The sequence below is a fragment of the Abramis brama genome, assembly GCF_963993115.1.
Source record: "Abramis brama genome assembly, chromosome: 2".
Taxonomy (NCBI): Eukaryota; Metazoa; Chordata; class Actinopteri; order Cypriniformes; family Leuciscidae; genus Abramis; species Abramis brama.
In genome coordinates this window covers 47,075,348-47,082,315 of record NC_139964.1, presented here as the reverse complement: position 1 = coordinate 47,082,315, position 6,968 = coordinate 47,075,348, and positions in this window count along the sequence as shown.

Genomic DNA, 6,968 nt, shown 5'->3' with positions numbered 1-6,968 from the left:
ATGAGCAGATGTGTCAGACCATGGTGAAGAAGCATGCCAAGTTTCGTGAAGATCGGACAATAGGTGGTGCTATAACTGTCCAAAACGTCTCTTCTTATTAGGGGTTCAAGCATGAAATGCTGAAACCCTATTGTAATTGTACTGATTTTTATTATTATTAGGGGTTCAAGCACGAAGTGCTGAAACCCTATTGTAATTGTGCTGATTTTTATTATTATTATTATTATTATTCCGCCGTAAAACGCATCGTGCAGCCAAAACCGTAAGAGCTGGAACTTTGAAACTTTGACAGATGGTAGTACAAAAATCGAGGAAAGGTTCAGAGATTATGACCCCGATTGGCCCATAGGTGGCGCTATAGCAACCAAAAGTGCGAAACTGTTTATAACTCCTAGACCGTATGTCGTAGACTCAAGTGTCTTATATCATTGGAAAGCTGGATGCCTGACGAACAAAACGTATATCTCCGATTTCATTTCCGCCGTGATAGATTTTCCGCCATTTTGAATTTTGTCAAAAACCTACTTTTGCGAACTAGTCCTAGGTTTTTCGCACGATCGGAACCAAACCAGTCTCGGACAATTCTCTGGACTCTCTAGATCAATAATTATTAAAAAAAAGTTGAACTTTTGAATTTTTCGTATGGCTATAATTGGGTCATAAAGAAAAGGGCCGTGGCAAAATACACTCAAAAGCCTATAAATCCTAAATGAAAAAACACAACATCACAAAAATTGGTGAGCATATGTGACATAACATCATTAAGAAGCATGCCAAATTTTATGGAGATCGGACAATAGTTGGCGCTATAACTGTTAAAAGGCTTTATTGGCTTTAAAACTGCCTGTATTGGCTGTAAATGGACTTTTCCATCTCTGATCATATAATTTTTTTTTATATCATAATGTTAAAAACTAGTGCAATACAATTCTCTGGACTCACTAGAACAATAATTGTCAGAAAAAGTTGAACTACTTCATTTGGATAGCTATAATAGGTTCACTTCAAAATGTGGCCTTTACCAAGTGTCCCCGAAAGCCTATATCTCTTTAATGAATGTTCAAACCTTCTTAAAAACAAGTCAGAACATGTGAAATATCACTCTGAACATGCATGAAAATTTTCAGACAGATCGGACAAAATTTGCCTCTATAACAGTTAAAAAGGTGAAAATGATATGAATATAATGGCATATTAAGCCAATAAGTGGTATTTTACTGCCCCCTGCTGTTTAAAATAGTCATTTTGTCATATTGTTCTATAATTTATATTGAGACTTTATAAAATCCCTATTTGAACATTTACAATTACATTTAGTCAAAATCCATCTGTTAAAGTATTAGTATTGACAGTTTGATCACATCATATATATCAAATATCTGTATCTACAACATAATGTGTGTGTGTAGTCTTAGGTTTCTGAATAAATTCTGAATAATCTGATTAATAGCTTACAAAGACTTTGTGAAATGTTTATAGACCATTCAAATATATTTTCATAATGACACATTCCAATAGCATTGAAAAAAAAACATTTGTCTTTGTGTGTGTGTGTGTGTGTGTGTGTGTGTGTGTAAACATGCATTATGGAGTTAAAATGGAAAAACTGGTTTGCTTTAGTGCAGACAAATGGTGAAAATCATGAAGTTTAAAGTGAAAGTGAGCCAATAAGTGGTCTTCTACTGCCCTCTGCTGGTCATTCTACTTATTAATGAAGTCTACTCACATATGCTTTTGCATTCATTAGACACTAAAAATCACTTATATAACAATAAGACACTAAAAAATAACTTGTATAACAATTACTATTGTAGCACAATCATATTTTGTCAGAGTTTATCACTTCATTTGTACTGATACTTCACATAATTGCTAGCAATGTGGTAAATCATGGTAAATCACGCTAAAAACATGGTAAATCATAATAAATAATACTAGAATGTGGTATATCATGGTAAATCATGCTAGAACATGGTAAATCATGGTAAACTATGCTAGAACAGGGTAAACCATGGTAAACTATGATAAATCATGGTAAACTATGATAAATCATGATAAACTATGGTAAACCATGCTAGAATCACAGTAAACAATGGCAAATCATACTAGAATGTAGTATATCATGGTAAATCATGCTAGAATATGGCAAATCATGCTAGAATCATAGTAAATAATACTAGAATGTGGTAAATTGTTGTGGGAGGAGCCTATTTTACTAAAATGGCTATAACTCAAGAAGTAAATGAGATATCTTCACCAAACTCAGTACACATGTGTATGGGTTCAATTTGAGGTCACAGTAAACATTTTTATGGAGATCGGACCATAGGTGGCGCTATAACTGTTAAAAATCTTTAAAACCATATATATCCCATGGTAAACTGCCTGTATTGGCTGTAAATGGTCTTTTCCATCTATTATGTCCGTGGTTACATGCTTGCTAAATAAATCTTAATAACTTTTGATGCTTTTGTGCTTAAATGCCTTAAAGGCCTTAACTGCTTGAACCCCGATAAATGCTGCTTGCAGCTTTAATTATTATTATTTTCCCCTAAAACGCATCGTGCAGCCCAAACCGTAAATGCTGGAGACTTGAAACTCAGCCAAATGGTAGTCCTCAATTTGGGGAGAACCTATCAAAGTATGACCCCGATTGGTCAATAGGTGGCGCTATAGCAAGCAAAAGTATGAAATCAGCCATAACTCCTAGACGATTTGCCATAGAATCAAGTGTCTTATATCACTGTAATCCTTGGCTCAAGACGGTCAAAACGTATATCTCCGATTTCATTTCCGCCTGGGAAAATTTTCCGCCATTTTGAATTTTCTCAAAAACCTACTTTTGCGAACTAGTCCCTGGTTTTTCGTCCGATTGGAACCAAACCAGTGCAGAAATGTTCTCTGGAGTCTGAATATCAATAATTATCGAAAAAAAGTTGAAATTTCGATTCACGGTCGCTAGGGGGTGCCAAAACGTACGTTGTGGGAGGAGCCTATTTTACTAAAACGGCTATAACTCGAGAAATAAATGAGGTATCTTCACCAAACTCGGTACACATGTGTAATAGTTCAATTTGAGGTCACAGTAAAAAAATCGCGACGATTTAACAGTAGGTGGCGCTATAACTTGAAAAAAACATGAAAAGGGCTATAACCACCTGACCGTTTGTCCGATTGACTTGAAAATTGGTATGCAGTGTCTTGGTCCAAGGTGCCATGTATGCCTATGAGGACATTGACGTATCTCAAAAAACATGGCCGCCATCGGCCAATGAAGTTTGAGCACCTATTAGACAAGGTTAACGGAGGCTGATCGGAACGAAACTCGATGGGCATGTTCGACTCATGGCCCAAGAGGTCTGTAAGAATTTTGAAAGAAATCGGCCACTAGTTGGCGCTAACAAGTTTTTTCGGCTCTGTAATCACGTGGTGTTGTATACATCCACACAATATGCATATCAGTTGATAGATCTCCTCATACTGAACAACTTTGCCTCAAGAACCATTGCTGTCAATCAAACCGTTCATTTAATATTCGCAAACATGTTAAAAACCTACTTTTGCGAACTAGTCCTAGGTTTTTTGCCCAATCGGAACCAAACCAGTCTAGGACAATTCTCTGGACTCTCTAGATCAATAATTATCAAAAAAAAGTTGAACTTTTGCATTTGGATGGCTGTAATAGTGTCATTTATAAAATGGGCGTGGCAAAATACACTAAAAAGCCTATAAATCCTAAATGAAAACTCAAAACTTCACAAAAATTGGTGAGCATATGTCACATAACCTCATTAACAAGCATGCCAAATTTTATGGACATCGGACCAAAGGTGGCACTATAACTGTTAAAAAGCTTTAAAACCACATATTTCCTATGGTAAATTGCCTGTATTGGCTGTAAATGGACTTTTCAATCTATTATTTCAGTGGTTAAAAGCTTTCTAAATAAATCTTAATGTCTTAAATGCTTATGTGCTTAAAGGCCTTAAATGCTTGAACCCCGATAAATGCTGCTTGCAGCTTTAATTATTATTATTATTCCGCCCTAAAACGCATCGTGCAGCCCAAACCGTAAGAGCTGGAACCTTGAAACTTGGCCAAATGGTAGTCCTCAATTTGGGGAGAACCTATCAAAGTATGACCCAGATTGGCCCATAGGTGGCGCTAAAAATCACTTATATAACAATAAGACACTAAAAAATAACTTATATAACAATTACTATTGTAGCACAATCATATTTTGTCAGAGTTTATCACTTAATTTGTACTGATACTTCACATAATTGCTAGCAATGTGGTAAATCATGGTAAATCACGCTAAAAACATGGTAAATCATAATAAATAATACTAGAATGTGGTATATCATGGTAAATCATGCTAGAACATGGTAAATCATGGTAAACTATGCTAGAACAGGGTAAACCATGCTAGAATCACAGTAAACAATGGTAAATCATACTAGAATGTAGTATATCATGGTAAATCATGCTAGAATATGGCAAATCATGCTAGAATCATAGTAAATAATACTAGAATGTGGTAAATTGTTGTGGGAGGAGCCTATTTTACTAAAATGGCTATAACTCAAGAAGTAAATGAGATATCTTCACCAAACTCAGTACACATGTGTATGGGTTCAATTTGAGGTCACAGTAAACATTTTTATGGAGATCGGACCATAGGTGGCGCTATAACTGTTAAAAAGCTTTAAAACCATATATATCCCATGGTAAACTGCCTGTATTGGCTGTAAATGGTCTTTTCCATCTATTATGTCCGTGGTTACATGCTTGCTAAATAAATCTTAATAACTTTTGATGCTTTTGTGCTTAAATGCCTTAAAGGCCTTAACTGCTTGAACCCCGATAAATGCTGCTTGCAGCTTTAATTATTATTATTATTATTATTCCGCCCTAAAACGCATCGTGCAGCCCAAACCGTAAGAGCTGGAACCTTGAAACTTGGCCAAATGGTAGTCCTCAATTTGGGGAGAACCTATCAAAGTATGACCCAGATTGGCCCATAGGTGGCGCTACAATGACCACATTTACTAAATTGCTCACAACTCCTAGACAGTTTGTCCTAGATTGTCCATTTTAGCATCACTGTGATCCCTGGATCCAGACGGACAAAATGGCTATCTCCAAATCCCGATTCGGGCCAAAAATTGTTATGGCCAATTTTGTCAAAACCTACTTTTGCGAACTAGTCCTAGGTTTTTGGCCCAATCGGAACCAGACCAGTCTAGCACAGTTCTCTGGAGTCTCTAGATCAATAATTATCGAAAAAAAGTGGAACTTTTGCATTGGCCTGGCTGTAACAGGGTCATTTAGGAAAGGGGAGAGACAAAAAAACACTCAAAAGCCTATACAACCTAAGGGAAAACCCCAAACTTCACGAAAATCGATGAGCAGATGTGTCAGACCATGGTGAAGAAGCATGCCAAGTTTCGTGAAGATCGGACAATAGGTGGTGCTATAACTGTCCAAAACGTCTCTTCTTATTAGGGGTTCAAGCATGAAATGCTGAAACCCTATTGTAATTGTACTGATTTTTAGGGGTTCAAGCACGAAGTGCTGAACACCTATTGTAATTGTACTGATTTTTATTATTAGGGGTTCAAGCATGAAATGCTGAAACCCTATTGTAATTGTGCTGATTTTTATTATTAGGGGTTCAAGCATGAAATGCTGAAACCCTATTGTAATTGTGCTGATTTTTATTATTAGGGGTTCAAGCACGAAGTGCTGAAACCCTATTGTAATTGTGCTGATTTTTATTATTATTATTATTATTATTATTATTCCGCCGTAAAACGCATCGTGCAGCCCAAACCGTAAGAGCTGGAACTTTGAAACTTTGACAGATGGTAGTACAAAAATCGAGGAAAGGTTCAGAGATTATGACCCCGATTGGCCCATAGGTGGCGCTATAACAACCAAAAGCGCGAAACTGCTCATAACTCCTAGACCGTATGTCGTAGACTCAAGTGTCTTATATCATTGGAAAGCTGGACGCCTGACGAACAAAATGTATATCTCCGATTTCATTTCCGCCATGATAGATTTTCCGCCATTTTGAATTTTGTCAAAAATCTACTTTTGCGAACTAGTCCCTGGTTTTTTGCCCGATTGGAACCAAACTAGTGCAGAAATGTTCTCTGGAGACTGAATATCAATAATTATTGAAAAAAAGTGGAAATTTCGATTCACGGTCGCTAAGGGGCGCCAAAACGTACGTTGTGGGAGGGGCCTATTTTACTAAAATGGCTATAACTCCCGATGTAAATGAGGTATCTTCACCAAACTTGGTACACATGTGTATGAGCTTACTCTGGGGTCACAGTAAAAAAATCGCGACGATTGGCCTCATGGTGGCGCTATAAAATGAAAAAAACATAAAACAGGCTATAACCACCTGACCGTTAGTCCGATTGACTTGAAAATTGGTATGCAGTGTCTTGGTCCAAGGTGCCATGTATGTGTATGAGGACATTGGCGTATCTCAAAAAACATGGCCGCCATCGGCCAACGAAGTTTGAGCACCTATTAGACAAGGTTAACGGAGGCCGATCGGAACGAAACTCAATGCGCATGTTCGGCTCATGGCCCTAAAGGTCTGTAAGAATTTTGAAAGAAATCGGCCACTAGTTGGCGCTAACGAGTTTTACGGCTCTGTAATCACGTGGTGTTACAAATATCCACACAATATGCATATCATTTGATAGATCTCCTCATCCTGAACAACTTTGCCTCAAGAACCATTGCTGTCAATCAAACTGTTCATTAATTATTCATTAATATGTTAAAAACCTACTTTTGCGAACTAGTCCTAGGTTTTTTGCCCGATCGGAACCAGACCAGTCTAGGACAATTCTCTGGACTCTCTAGATCAATAATTATCAAAAAAAAGTTGAACTTTTGCATTTGGATGGCTGTAATAGGGTAATTTATAAAATGGGCGTGTC